Source organism: Chelmon rostratus, chromosome 7, assembly GCF_017976325.1.
Source record: "Chelmon rostratus isolate fCheRos1 chromosome 7, fCheRos1.pri, whole genome shotgun sequence".
Lineage (NCBI taxonomy): Eukaryota > Metazoa > Chordata > Actinopteri > Chaetodontiformes > Chaetodontidae > Chelmon > Chelmon rostratus.
The window spans coordinates 8,673,301-8,687,985 of NC_055664.1; the positions used below are offsets into that span (position 1 = coordinate 8,673,301).

A 14,685-nucleotide genomic window follows, 5' to 3' on the forward strand; every position below is an offset into this window, starting at 1 on the left:
TGAGACCTGAGGCAAAATTAATGTTCAGTAACATGAATCAGTATTGAGGTTTCTCCAGGTCTCTCAAGCTTACAACGCTAAGATGAAAAAAAAAAAAAAAGTGGCCATTACACAGAAATTGCACTTGTTGAGAGGTGCTGGTGCCACAACATCATGACAAAAAGAGGATAAAGGGGTATTGCAAAACGCATACATAAGGTCTCCTGGGTGTTAATGTCCTTCCTGCTCATGATATTGGACAGGTCATGGTATGCATTTGAAGATAACTGATTCTGAAACTGACAAATCCATTTATACCAATAATCTTGAGCAAATGCAATCTCTATGAAATTAGGAAAGCTTTAGAAAAAGAAAGTATATTAATACAACCACTAAACAGATAAGGGACAAGACAGCTTGATGGAGCACAAACTGTTCGAGAGTGATCGGTGTCTTCTTGTCAGCTCAGCCGAGCAGTCTTCACAGCAATTTACAAAATCAAAGTCATACATTAAACCTGGGATTTTAAAAGACACACTCCAGGGCTGTGTCCAACTCTAAGAGATAGTGAGCAGCGCAACTGTAAATGAAAACCAGCTGAGAAAGAAGAATAATTGTGAGGGGAGATACTTTTCAAACTAACCAACAGCACCAAACTGAAAAATCAGCTCCCCACAACATTAGCAAACAGCAACCGGCAACAGAATTAGTAAAGCCGGTGGGAGGGGTATGGTATGAGAACGTCCAGACAATCTGATACTTTGCTCATCAAACTGGCAGCTCATCAATCTGAAAAAATATGGGTCAAAAATAATGAGAGGAAAAACTAATCTGATCACCATCCATCATTATTTTCAAACTAGAAAATTGACAAAGGAAAGGGAAGTGCCATTAATGTCACTCATTTCCATGGGAGAAGAGAATGAAATCCAAACACTCATTTCAGTGTGGACAAAACAACAGAGGTGTAAGTGGGTCAAGTGATATGTGGAGATATTGCTCTCATTTTGCATCTGGAGATAGAAATAATCTGGGCTCAGTACGTGAAGGTGGGTTTCACCTATAGTATGAAGACTCCTTCATGGTAAGACTTGGAGTTTAAGCAAACGAGCAGTAAGGTGGCTTAACACTGATGGTACAGTGATGACAATGAAATGTGGATAAGTAAACAATAAAGCCATGTTAGGAGCTTTATGGATGCTTTTGAATGGAGAGGTTGGTGCTTCTCCCCTGAGGCATCAACCTATGTACCATGAAAATAAGAACCTACAGTTTGAGCCACATCTATTTCGGTTCTTCTGTAAGGTGTCAAGGCCAAAGGCAGCAGCTTTCTGCCTGGCATGTGTTATGGGAGTATGCAGCCAAGTGGACCACCCAGACACATGTTTTGGTGCAGAGGCGGAAAAGGAAAACATGCAAACTTCACAAAGAAACGCCCCAGTCAACACTGAGGAGTTTGAATCCAGCACCTTCCTGCTGTGAGGTGACAGTGCTAACCTCTGATCCACCATGCCACTGTTTAGGCAGCTGATGGTGTGTGGGCTTGAATAATTAGCACCTTAAAAGGCTGGATGACACAGACTCTTGTCTGCTTAATGCATACTTGCACCATGCTTTCTCATCAACTGCAGTACAGCCTATGATTTCAGATGTCTGGGGGGGAAGTGAAGGGAAGCACTCAGGACAAGAGATGGATCCTGTGGAGCAGCGTGTCAGGCTATGAAGAAACTGCATGGGGAGGCTTGAGCTGAATGCTTGTGTCCATGATGCCCATACAACTTTTCAAGCTGACGAGAATCCCTACATTACAGCTAAATGCTCTGGTGAAGCAGAGTGGTGCTTCAAACTAAAAGTTCTGACCTGATGATGGCCCTAGATTGAAAACATGAATGTATGTACCAAACATTTCACTTATAACCACAAATGTAAAATTCATGCGATAAAAGGATTCATCCTCTTGAGCCCAAGAATGTCTGAACGAAATTTTGTTTCAGAAGAAGTAGCATAGGTAAGCAGGCTACTGTATGTTTTGCTAATGTGGATTAATGAAACAAATGACAAGTCCCAAGGTGAAAACCGGTCTTCTCACATCTTTTCTGTTTCTGCAAAGACACATCGTAGGTATATTAGGAAGAGAAACAAAGCCAGGACGCAGGGGGATTAAGGGTTTTCTGGAGAGAGAGGGGTAAGAAGATGGGCAGTTTGCCTCTTTTGTCAAACCAACTTGAGTGTGTTGCTGTTTTAACCAGCAGCAGGTGTGCGACATCTGGAGCCTATATTCACGCCTTATATGAAGAGGTTTCTTCTTTTAACAGCTTTATAGCCTCACTTTCATCTGGATTTGATGTTCCCTCACACTGATTATTAAAGCTCTGATAATGAAAGAGAGCTCAGCGTTAAGCCTCTATGCTCAGTTCGCCTGACATATCGGCAGCTTCCATTAAACTGCCTGCTTTAGCTGTCCAAGCACGTAATTGTTCATTCACCAAACTAGTCATGAAATGGTAAATGAATTTTGAAATTAAAAGAGGAAAATATAGGCAGATATTTTTGGATACTACCAACCGCTCTTGATAAAGTTAATGGTTCATTTTAAATAATAACTACAAAATGCATTTTGTGTGAAAGAGTGTGAAGGCAACAGCTACACAGGCCATTACAACCACTTGTCAGAGCTCTCAAGCCTACTGAAAATGCTTTTCAACCAAGGTTCTAGTTACTTTTTTACCGTTACGCCTACAGTATTCTAACAAATGTCACTGCTTTCTCAGCTGTTTTTGGCATAAAATACCAGCCAAGAAAGCAATCCATCGCTGACAGTTGCTTACTTTTTACAGTAGAAATGTTTAATCACTTAATCGTTTCATGGAAGTAGAAAGCAATCAGGTTTTCAGGAGATTTAAATAACTGGTTATTTGGGATGTAAAGTTGTAGTAATCAGCAAATGCTTCCTATGTTAATTTGCTAGGACCCAATGTTCCCTGCTGTCCGCTGTGAGGCTTAAAGAAACCCCCCCTGGTCTGTCTGCCTGTTGGGGTTGAGAGAAAGTATTCTGGGGTTGCTTCCTAATCATAGGTGATGCTGTAGCGCTAATACTGGGGCCTGGAAAGCAAACAGCTGACAAAGACATCCGTGGCATGCAGAGACATGATGGGCACCATTGTTGTGGGCAAATGGACAACTCCATTGGCTTCGTTCACACTCTGGCCTCCTCAGTCTGAATTGTTTTTCCATGGTCAAGAGGGAAAAAAAGAATGTGGGTGGACTCGTACGTTTTATCAAGGTGCCATCTGTATGTCTGCATGAGGGCTCTTCACCACCATCTGCATGTTGACATCACACCAAGGTCTGTCCTCTACTGTGACTGCTGTCTGAGCCCGGGAGGCAGGGCCACCGAGCAGGTGCCCCTGCCTCCCGGGCACCATAAACTTGGCTCCCTGAGAGGGAAACTGAGTTTTGTCTTTATATCATGTTCTTATACTATTCTATAACAGGGATGATTACGCAACAGCACCAACACTAGTTTTTAAGATGCAAAGAAATGGTAAAAACAAGTACAGTATATGTCTTTAGCTAAGACGATTACATAAGAACTTTAAACGTTTCCTTGCATAAAAAGGTGTGGTGCAGAGACACCCGAGGCACTGAAGTTATGAAAAAATACAGAGCTCATTCTCATCTTTACATTTTCTCAGCTACAGAAGTCATTGTTCGGACGCTGTGATGGTGGGTCTCAAATGGTGGGAATATTACCAAGAATGAAAGAAAAATAAGCAGACTTGTTATGTAGTCAAGAAGGTATTTTTGTCTTTTTTCAAAGGGGAACCTTAGCTGTGACAAAATAACTGCACCTCCCAGTTTGAGCGTCAGGCTTTGAAGAGAGCTCAAATTGCAAACTAGCAAAGGCAAAACTAGCAAACCAAAGCCTCCAGTGTTGCTATGAGAGTTAAAATAATAGTGATTAGCCTTGGAAATTTTACCTGAAATTTTTAAACTAAAGTTTTCTATGTTTTCACAGGCTTTTATTGTGGGCTCCCATTTGACAACAATTTGTCAGAAACCACCACGTAGTGTTCTAAGACAGATTTCATATTCTGCTGCATACTTAACTTTCACAGGATGTACGATATTATCTCCTGATTTTATACTATCATGATACATGGCGAAGTGCTGATTTGATATGTATTGTGATTCAACTGCGATTTGACTGAAGTTTTGCAATTTGACATTACAATTTATTGCAATTTTTGTTTGCTTTTAAAAGACTAGAACAAGGGAAAATTTTGAATCATACACTTCTAGAGACTGTTTATGATGAGTCATCCTTACATACATATATATATACATACGTATATATCTCCAGGCACATAATGTTTCCACCTAGTGGAGCTGTATTTTTAAAACTCACTGGGAATTTTGAGTTTGAGTTTTGACCCTTTGAGCTTGCTGTAGCTGGTCGGTGTGTGCAGTGTTTCCGCTGCAGGGCAGCAGATTGAGTTGGCAATGTGAAGTTGATTTTGTTAAGCATATGAAGTAAAATGGATCGTCTTAAGGTAATATTGCGGCTGTTAACGGTAATTTCCATTAGGCATTAACATTGAGTTAGCAGACTACGTGACAGTTATGTTGTGTTTTCTCTCTCTCTCTCTGAGCCAACTGTTTCACTCAACATGAGTCACCATGCATCAAAGCATTAGCTACATACCTAACACATAAGTAGAAACATGCATGATATAGGCTAAGGCCACTAAGTTCTTTGTTTGAAAACTGTGGACTGAAAGATGCTGACTAAGCATGGGATAGCACATGTAGCTAAAGAGCCGATTTTGTCACTTGATCTTGAAAAACCAAGCATTTATTATTATTTATCTGCAGTTCCATGACACCTTCAATGCTTATATGCCTCACCAACTCCTGTAAAGTCTGCTGTGCGGTAAAGTCTCATGCACTACCACGCCTCAGCACCAATTTGAACCCAGTCGTTGCTACCATGTGTTCTATTACAGCTTTATTAACCCAGTTCAAAGATGGGGAGCAATGTATTTGTAGAAAAGAGAATTGGCTGCAGTAAAAGTAGCAGTGTGTCATGTAAAATAGTGCTGAAATTAATGTCCTCTTTGAGTAAAGACTGTTAGTACACACACTTGTCCCCATGATTTTCTTTATCATTTTCTCACATCTTTAAATCTAATTTAGTTACCCATTATGTTTGCATTTAACGTTTACTGCTTCAGCGAGTGGAACCACATGGTAAGCAGACTTTTTTTCCATGTGGGTGCTACAAATTAATAGCGAACGCTTTCAGAAACATGCTAGCTCTGGGTGGAGATTTATTATACTTACTGCGGATAGGCTCAGAAGATGAGTGCATGTGTGTGTTTGTGTGTGAGGGAGAGACGGGCAGAGAGGGCTGGATTTGAGCTCACTGCTTCAGAGCAGCCAAAAACAACTGGTTATTTTTTTAGAGTATCTATTGGTATATGAAGCTAGCAAATATCCTCCAGGATATTGCATCTTTTGTAGAATGAGTGTTGGGGATCTTTCTCTTCTTAAAAGCAGCTATCTATACACATAAGCACACAGTGGCAGTTACATAAGCAGAGCAAAGCAGAATGGCTGAAACACAGAATCAATACTAGACTCAATGGACAAAGGGGTCAGCTACTGTCTACCAGTGCACAGTGTAACTCTACATGTCTAATCAGCAGCACAACTATTTTCCAATCAGCAGCAATGTACATGGAACTTGAAAGCTAGATTACAAAAGACAGTCTAAAACGAACATACAACATTGTGTGTGTAAAAAGAGTTGGTATCCAGTGAGTCGATTATAGCTGTGAACACAGCACAGTGCATTCCTCCCCGTTCTGACCCATTATATCTCCCCCTGTTCTTTGTTTATTCTCCTAAAATAACATTTATGAATGAAGGGTAATCGTTAAAGCACTTTTTCAACAAGCCCAAGCCTTTTTGCAGGATGGCTGTACATTTTCTGAACTCACCATACCCTAACTGTAGAAATGCATATGCCACCATTTTTCCAGCCACCATTTTTCCAGCTACCCTCAAAATGTCAACCTTTGTATCATTTTCTCCCACAGCTGAAAGTGGAGCGATGAGGACATCAAGAGTAATGTTTATTTCCTCACGTGGCATATAGTATGAGTTTCAATGTCACCACCTGAAAACATAGTCGTCCCGGCTGCACTCAGGACAGGAGCCCCACTCAATATGCGGAAGCATATAGTGGTGTACTGTACAAGCCAAAAAAGAAGTAAAAGAAAAACAATCAACTTATAGATGTTGTAAATTAAATAAATAAAAAAAGCAATAAAAAGAAACAGCCTTGCACAGTTGCTTTTAAAGTCTTGACTCATCCTGAGTCATTTGGTTACTAAAATCCTGACCAAACAGGTTCTAATCCCTTCAAAAGTAATTATTTACATGCCTAGGGGATGTTAATAAATTTCATCTGTTGCCTGGAAGCCTTACCAAAAACAAATGTTGCCGTTTTTACTGTAAGTGCAGTAGTGACAGATGGAGAAGTGTTAACACAATCAAGAAGGATCCAACGGTTAGAGACGATGTACCAAATGGATCGCCACCAATGGCCCAAGTTTCCAAGATGATTAAACTCTGGCATGGTTACTAGATTAAACTCTCTCTGATTAAGTGCTGCATAGCACAAGTGTAATAAGTGATGCCATGATCTACACAGGACACTACGAAAATCCAAACAACAATCTTCATCTTCAAAAGAGAGATGGTGTCCTGAATTAAGCAGGAGTGATGTACATGAGTCAACACAAATGTATACTGTACATATGGAGAGGAATCCAGTTAGCCAGCCCCTGTAGCTTTACACGTGTGTTTTCAGTTTGTAATGTACCTAAAATGAGAATGGACAACTCAGGTGTGTGAATCAAACAATCCATAGTTTCAACAAAGGGAAACCGCTGCCTCCATGGGAGACACAACGTCATGGGCGTGTCCCAGGTCTTTGGGTGCACATGAGACCACCAGTGAGCAGTTGGGTCAGTTAAGTAGTGAGCTTAAAGCCTGTGATGGCTAAAAACACATGGCTACAGCTCATACACTGATAAGGTCTGGATGCCAAAAGATTCAAGCTCACAACAGGGAACGTGGAAATATCTATTACAGTAAAGAAACATGTCAGTCCTAATGACCTGTGAGGGGTACTAGCTTGTTTTGACTGTTAGGTTACAGCAATGTTAGCTAGTGTAGTAAAAACGCTCACTGAACGAGAGCTATAAACACTTTTTTAACACACGGCAGTGAGATATGTAACTGCAAAAATGTTCTGAAAGGAAACAGAAACGTCTACAGATATTGCTAGAAATGCCACCTCCAGGCAAACGTGATAAAACCAACCGTTACACACTCACCTGTGTGACGGCTGCCACCACTTTTCTTTGATTTCGGAGATAGCTTTGCGGCACACGGGAAAGTTGAGGCTTGTCTTTTTCTCTCTCTCTCCCTGGTAAAATGCCCCCACCCCGAGAGTCAAACGGGGACAACCCGTGTCAAAGGTAACGGGTGAGAGGTGGGTGGCCGGTAAATTCTGACAGAGCCGAAGTTTTGCACCGAAAACAAAGGAGAAAAGAGCCGGTAATTACGGGACGGTGTTTGGGGCTTCGGTCTAGCTAAAAGAGGTCCCGTCTCATTTTCTTCAGTTACTCCGTCCTCTGGGTTTTTCGGTCCCCTCCGTGGGTGAAGCGTGCGTCCTTGTGTCTTTGTTGGCAGCGGTTCATCCACCGGCGGCGTTATTCAGCGTACTGAATGGTGGGAGGAGTGTTGGTCGGTCTTTTTATCTCCGTCCCTCCTGAACACTGACAGAGCGTCACCAAGCTGACTTTACTCCCGGTCTGCGCGTTCAGGTCATATCGAAAAAAACCGTTGCTGGTGTCTTGCGCCGTTCCCACACCTTAAAACCCATAACGTCATTTTAATTTTGTATAGTTACCAACATTAGATATATGCAAGGGTGTTTATTAGGTGTCAGAGGCCGTTATCGTAATTTCTTGTCAGTAATAGCTCCAACAGTGAGAAAAATCGAAGCCAAACGGTACGAAACTAGCGTGACTACTTTCGCTAGTCGACGGCTCGTGCGTTACAGGAAAATCCGATGCAACTGGAACGCAACATCGTGCGAACATCGTTTAAGCCTGAGGGGCATTTTATCAATCTGTTTATTATCTTAACAGCATACCTATAATACTTTGCCGATGCTGGGGGACGATGAACAAATTTCAGTTTGGATTATTTGCATATGTGAAAGGTTAAAGGTGAACAGCCACGTCTGCTCGGAAGGAAGGTGGAGTGTTTGGTTATCCCATACACACCCAGAGGTTTGTTTCTGTCAAACCATTTTTTTCCGCTTCTATTTTCTCAACATCTCATTCTCTCTAAGTGATTTTTTTGCTTTGTTTTTTCGGTCTGTCTATGTCTTTTTGTGATTTTTGTCAAAGTTGATTTTTGTGATTATTATCAGAGTATCATTGGAGTCCATTGCATCTGATAAAAAAAGAAGTAATTAGTGTTCAATAAGTTTCACTGATCCACCAGGCAAATAAACAAAGTAAACGTTCAAACCACCAAAGGGGTCACCCGCTCCTCCACCCTCTGTGTTTTCCCGGTTCAGACTTTGTCACTTTCTATCATATTGACACACAACACATGACTCATTCAACAAAACGATATATTGATTGTTGTCACAAGAACAGCATCTGCAGTCATGATCAGAGACAGCATGTAATGTCCAGCAGTGTCTCGCCATCGACCAATTGGCACACACTGTGACACATTTAGTATTTACCCTTATTTGTCCTGTTAGTTGTAAACAAGCACCACTGATAATGCCACGGTGTTGATGTGTGATGTCAAATGACCCCTTGCACAGGGCAATAATTTTCAGGAAATGAATCAAATCAAATGTTTGCCTCACAATTTTTCTTTTGTTGTTACTTGGACCAATACTATTATCAGCAACCACATTTTAAACACAATTCAATATACTGAAAACATCATTAAACACATTGTAACAGCTGCATAGATAATATTTAACCTTTCAGTAAGTTGGAAATCCATACAGTGATGTGCTGTTTGGTAACATAACGAAAAAGAAAAAGAAAAGATGTTTAAAAGATGACTATTGATTAAGATGGACTGATTTTTATGGGAACCATGACATCATTATAGAAACCCAGTAGAGTGGTCCACAGCCCATTGTTTTTCACTCAACTGCAGACATTAATTATGCACAGTGTAAGATGGTGAGCTCAGCTAGCTCTTTATTTCATATGCTCCTGTTCTCATTCTGTCATTAGGTTATTATTTGGAATGTAGGAAAACTGTTTATGTTGTTGTTATGTTTCTCTGCACCGCAGCTACACAGACAAACTCCAGTATAATCAGAAAACAGAGTGAAACTCAGTCAGACTGTGACGATTGTCCTGGACAATGACAGGTGGTCAGATCGGTGGTTGGTTAATTGGTTAGCCTGAACTATGAGCAATGGAGGAGGAGTTGTGGTTCAAAAGAGGTATGGTTCAGATTTATCACCAAGGAAACAGTCTTTGCAGTAATGATGCCAGATACTTTAACGTCATTCTAATGGAAATGAAGAGTTTGTGCATGCATGTGAGCCTTTTATAGAACCGCATTCAGACCAAACAACACTTTATCTATCTGGCTGTTTGATGCTGAAATTATATCCCCATCCTCACATCCATGCAGCCACTCCTACAGGCACACACACACACACACACACACACACACCTTGACGTTGTCTCTCCATTATCATCAACAGGTGGGGAAGCAAGGGAAATGCTCCCCTCATGATCATTTCCTGTGGCATATCCCTGTTTGATGTGCCTGACCCGGGCTTCCCTGCGCCTCTCTCCACAGGTTGGTATTAGTCAGCAGCTCCAGCTGCTGCGCTTTGTTATGAACTCCACCCATTTTAAAATGCCAACCGGCATCTACAGGCAGGAAGGGTAGGACGGCTAGTAGGGGTCTCCTCTGCATGTGGTGTTATGTAACGCAGCAGTGACTGCTGCTGTCTTAAAGGGTGCAGAACGCAACTGGTATAGGGAGAGAGGGAACAAAGACAAGATAACGAGAATACCAATGCAGACAGTTACACTTTATCGTCTAAACGCCAATTCAACAGCTTATTATGACTTTGAAGGGCTGCTGGAATTTCACAGCAGGCTGCATTTTGTTCAGAGGCCTCACAGCAGTCTGAAGGGGGATTGAAACAGCACTGATTTCATATAATACTTTATAGATCTCTGTAGGGAGGATGAAACTTGTTAATTTGATCTGAAACAATATATCCAATATACGTATGCGACAGCTATCCCACTGGTAGCAGCCAGAGACAAATACTCATGTCTAGAGCCCTTCACTGAGTGTTATTTTAGTGTTTTGATTTAATTTAGCCACACATAAAACATGTGAAGAGAAAAACGTGTCAGTGCCCACTTGGCAGAAAGTGGAAGTCACAATGTCTGCTCCTCTTGTTGACTATCAACAGAGCAAGCTGAGCTGTCTCTTCAAAATGTCATAGATTACTTGTCATATTTATAACTGTTTGATATTTCCATGGCTGCAAAACATTGCTATCTGTGTATGATGTCTTTGAGAATAACCTTCTCTGGAAGAGGGGGTGGATTTTATTTGGTTGCTTGGCGCCCCATCTAGTGGCTGTTAGTCCACAATGCAATGCAGCGGCGGATAGGAGAGCGGTGCTGTCTGGAAGTCAGTTCAAATTATTCCCATGGGTTCTTCAAAGGTTGGTCGATGTCTCTGGTTTCTGGGCAAAATTCCTCTTTTTGCATTTTTTCTCATGCGCACAGAGCAGCATTAAAAAAATGGCAACTGAAAAAGGTTACATTGAAAAATCTCTGGAGTAAAAGGAAGAATATAAACTTGAACATAAGCTTAATTAAGAATTTAATAAGTATGACAAGAACTTTGATGGCATTGGATTAAGCTTTCAAACTTTTCCTTCCAGAGGGCACTTTCAGACAGTATTAAAACCATTAAAATGATTCACCTGAGTGCTGCTGCCAATTGACAGTTTGTTACCCTGCACAAAGACTCATACAAAACAGAAAGTGTCTGCATATGTTATTTTTTTACCCTGAATTATCCAACTACCACTTGTTCTATTGCACAATACTTTTTCAACATGTGGCCAGCCTAATAATTTAATATCATTAGTTGCCCCCCACAAAAAAAAAAGTAGTTCAATGTTTGGAATCAGACAAATGGGTGTCAAAAGTTGAAGTATCTTAATTTATCATTAATTGACTCAAAATGTTTACAGGATCAACGATCAATGATGATAAAAAGCTCTTTTGCCATAAAGCTACTGTAAATGAAAGGTGTAATATTACAGGGGATGTAATGGAGCCGTTTTGGAGGAGGCAGTTTTTATCAAGAAATTACAAAGGAAATGTTGCTGTAAAGCAGCAGCTGTTACCACACCGTTCCTGTGTTAAAAATGAATGGCCTTCATTTTGACTCGGTGGTCAGCCTGTTTCATAGACAGAGCTCTACCCTCCACTTGAAAAAGTTCAGCAAAGTGCTGCAAATCTGAAATGTTTCTCAGGTCTTACGTCATGGCCTTCTTGGCAGCTGTGCTCTACTCCTCAGTGCAGTCTTTGTGTTCAACAATCCCTGCATAGTCGTGGCTGTAGTAGTTTGTGACAGACTGGCATGGCGACAAAAAACCCTGATGAACAAAACTCATGTAATCTATGAAACTGTTAAGATTATTTTAGAAACGTTTTGTCTTTTGACAGTGCTGCATGGTCAGGAGAGCCCTTCAACCTGTCTCTGATACACCTGGGCAGAGTGTACAGCACTGGAATCTGTAAACAACACTGCAGACCATCTGTAAAGTACATTAAGGAGGAAGGGTCCACGCTGATGTCTGTAAGAGATAAACAGGAATGGAGGTGTTTAGAAAAGCTGTTCACAGTAGCAACAAGCTGCCAAAATCCTGTTATTCTTTTTGCTTGAAGAACTAACACAGATGGGTGAGCTGTAGTGTGAATGAGCTCTCGGTTTGTTCTTAACCCCCACATGCGTCTGTCCTCTTCCACAGCAGCCACTTTAACTGCAGTGCAGCTGTGTGCGCTGCTGGCTGCATTTTATTTGGGTGCTTTCATTCCTGATGAAATTATAATTTGATAACTTGATATAGCAAGAACTTAATAATAAGAATGATTATCAAAATCCGTACTTCTAAAATACTGATGCTTCTGTTTGTAGAAGTGTAATATTCTGTCAACTGCAGACATACTTTATCAATTTAATCCAGTGGTGAAATGTAACAAAGTACATTTACTCAAGTACTGTCCTTAGGCACAGTTGTGAGGTACTTGTACTTCACTTCCATTTCCATTTTCTGCTACTTCATACTTTTACTTTACAAATATTGCCCTCTTTACTCTACCTCGTTTATTTGATTACCTCACGAGTTACATTGCAGTTTCAAATAATCAAAATGAAATATTAGAAATCAACAGATTTATTGTAATGTATAAAATGACCCCCACATTTACCTGCTGCAACATTAAACACACTGAAGTATCAATCATTACAATCCAGGAATATGATAAATATAAATATCATTCTGAAACAAGCTCTTTTGCACTTTTACTTTTGGCACTTAAGGTATATTTTGAGACTAATACTTTTTCTATGTACTTGCAGAAGTAAAGTTTTGAATGCAGGACTCTCACTTGTAACAGAGTATTTTAACACAATGAAATTGCAACTTTGGCTCAAGTAAAAGATCTTCTACTTCTTCCATGGCTGTTTAAATCCAAATGTACAGTCTGAGCTTACTGTTGAGTTGCTAGTTGCTCTTTGCTTGCGGCAGTAATTTAAGGCTCGCTCCACCCTCTGAGGTCTGTCCTTCCTCCTCTTACATCAGACTCTGTTGGAGACGCTGACTTCTTACAATCTATACAATTTTCTCTTGGTGAAACATTGCATCATTTCGTATTGTGCCTATAACCTATATAAAGTGCTGGAAGCTTGTTCATGCTCTCACACACGCACACAACCACACACATAGTATTTATTTAGGTACTATAAAAGAGGTACTAAGCTAACTCTTACACCTTCCTAAAGAAACAAAGAATTAACACGCCGTTCTGCATAATGTATAATGCAAATACACAACCCTTTTTAAATTGTGTGTCCCTGTATGACTCCTTGTCTCCCCACTTTGCACATCTGTGTGGATGTTCCAGCTGTTTGCCTCACATTTACAGACAATGAAAGAATTGCTGCTTTAGAGGAGTGAGGAGATCTGAGATGATGTGTGTGGGGAGATGTGACCAGACTCGCTTCACCTGGAAGTTGCCCTCACTCTGCAAACTGGAATTTCAGTGTTAATTGTTGCTCCCAGGGCTTTGTCAGAATGACAAACACCCCCTGTGGTGGGGGAGGGGGCTACAATCCTGCTTGTGTGAAACCTTTTAATGTAGAAATTGGTAGGTGTGCTCACTGTCCCGAAAATGTGAGCCTTATACTGTATATTATTTGAAATTAAATGACAGGGTTGTGGAGTTGTGGGGCATTTTCTTCCTCAGTGTTTTGTAAAAGTTTACAACAACAAGTCACTAAGAACAACATGCCATTCATCAGTTGGCATGTCAGGACAATGTGCAGAGGAGGAGGAGTGGGATTACGAGATTGATGGAATTCCTCGGGTTGGAAAATAGTTTGTCCCAGACATCAAGATCAATATTTTATACTGTATGTAATGCAGAGTGTTAGCTTCTCTGTCAAATGGCTTGCTCTGACCTTATGGTGGATGCTATTGTGACAAATGTTCCATTGACCTCTGTAGAGTGGAAAGAAAACAGCAATAAAGTCGATGTCGTGACAAACATTGTCCAACTATAATGCAGACATTAATATAAATTTCATGTGTTTATGTAAAGGATGAACAGGTTTTAGTCTGTATTTGTAACTTCTATTGTTTCAAATGTTCTTGCATAAATTTAGAAAGGAGGTCTCGTTCAGGTCACTGCAGTTTTTACGACAGTGGCCGTCTTCAGCAACAGCCCCATCCTCCAACCACCCTGCAATCAGCAGCTGAGTCACAGAGACGTGGCACTGTGGGGGTGGGTGCAGGGCTGGAGATGCTGCAGCTTCTGTGAGGCACGAAAACTGAGTGAAGTTTTTGAAGTCCTGGAAGCTTCCCTTTGAATCACATCTGTCTCACAAGGATAAACTAATAAAACTATTGCTTTTCTTTCGGAACATCTGCAAACAATGTTCCCATTCACTGATGTGTTAACTACTGAGATTGCAGAATAATGGCGCTCCACAGAGGTTTACACACTCAACCTTTCAGACAATGACCATGAAAATAACGTTGTTACCTCTCATGTTTTCATGCATAAGAATCATTCCCTTCATATTAACACACAGCTTATTCTTTAGCTTTTACATGTGATGAAACCAGTGGTACAGATTGAGTCAGCAAGCAGCTGTAGGACCTAGAGGTTAAGCATTACATCAGCTGCTAACGCTGACCAAGAACCAGCGTTTCTGTCTGCAGCCACTGCTGGGAAAGTTACACAGCTGAGCCCAGACCAGCAGCGAGGAGTTAGCTGCCCCCCTCTGTCTGTGGTTTCAAGGGGGACGTCACAGCTC

The 14,685-nt window shown here is 40.9% G+C and overlaps 1 protein-coding gene across 2 annotated transcripts in view; it reads right to left on the reverse strand.

Moving 5' to 3' along the window:
• gdpd5b (glycerophosphodiester phosphodiesterase domain containing 5b) overlaps window positions 1-7,757 on the reverse strand; it is a 43,525-nt gene extending 35,768 nt beyond the window's left edge. For both annotated transcript variants that reach the window (XR_006006976.1, XM_041940189.1), the window contains exon 1: window positions 7,386-7,757. The gene's annotated coding sequence lies outside the window, so the exon portion shown is untranslated. The remainder of the gene's footprint in view (window positions 1-7,385) is intronic.
• Window positions 7,758-14,685: the final 6,928 nt, after the last annotated feature.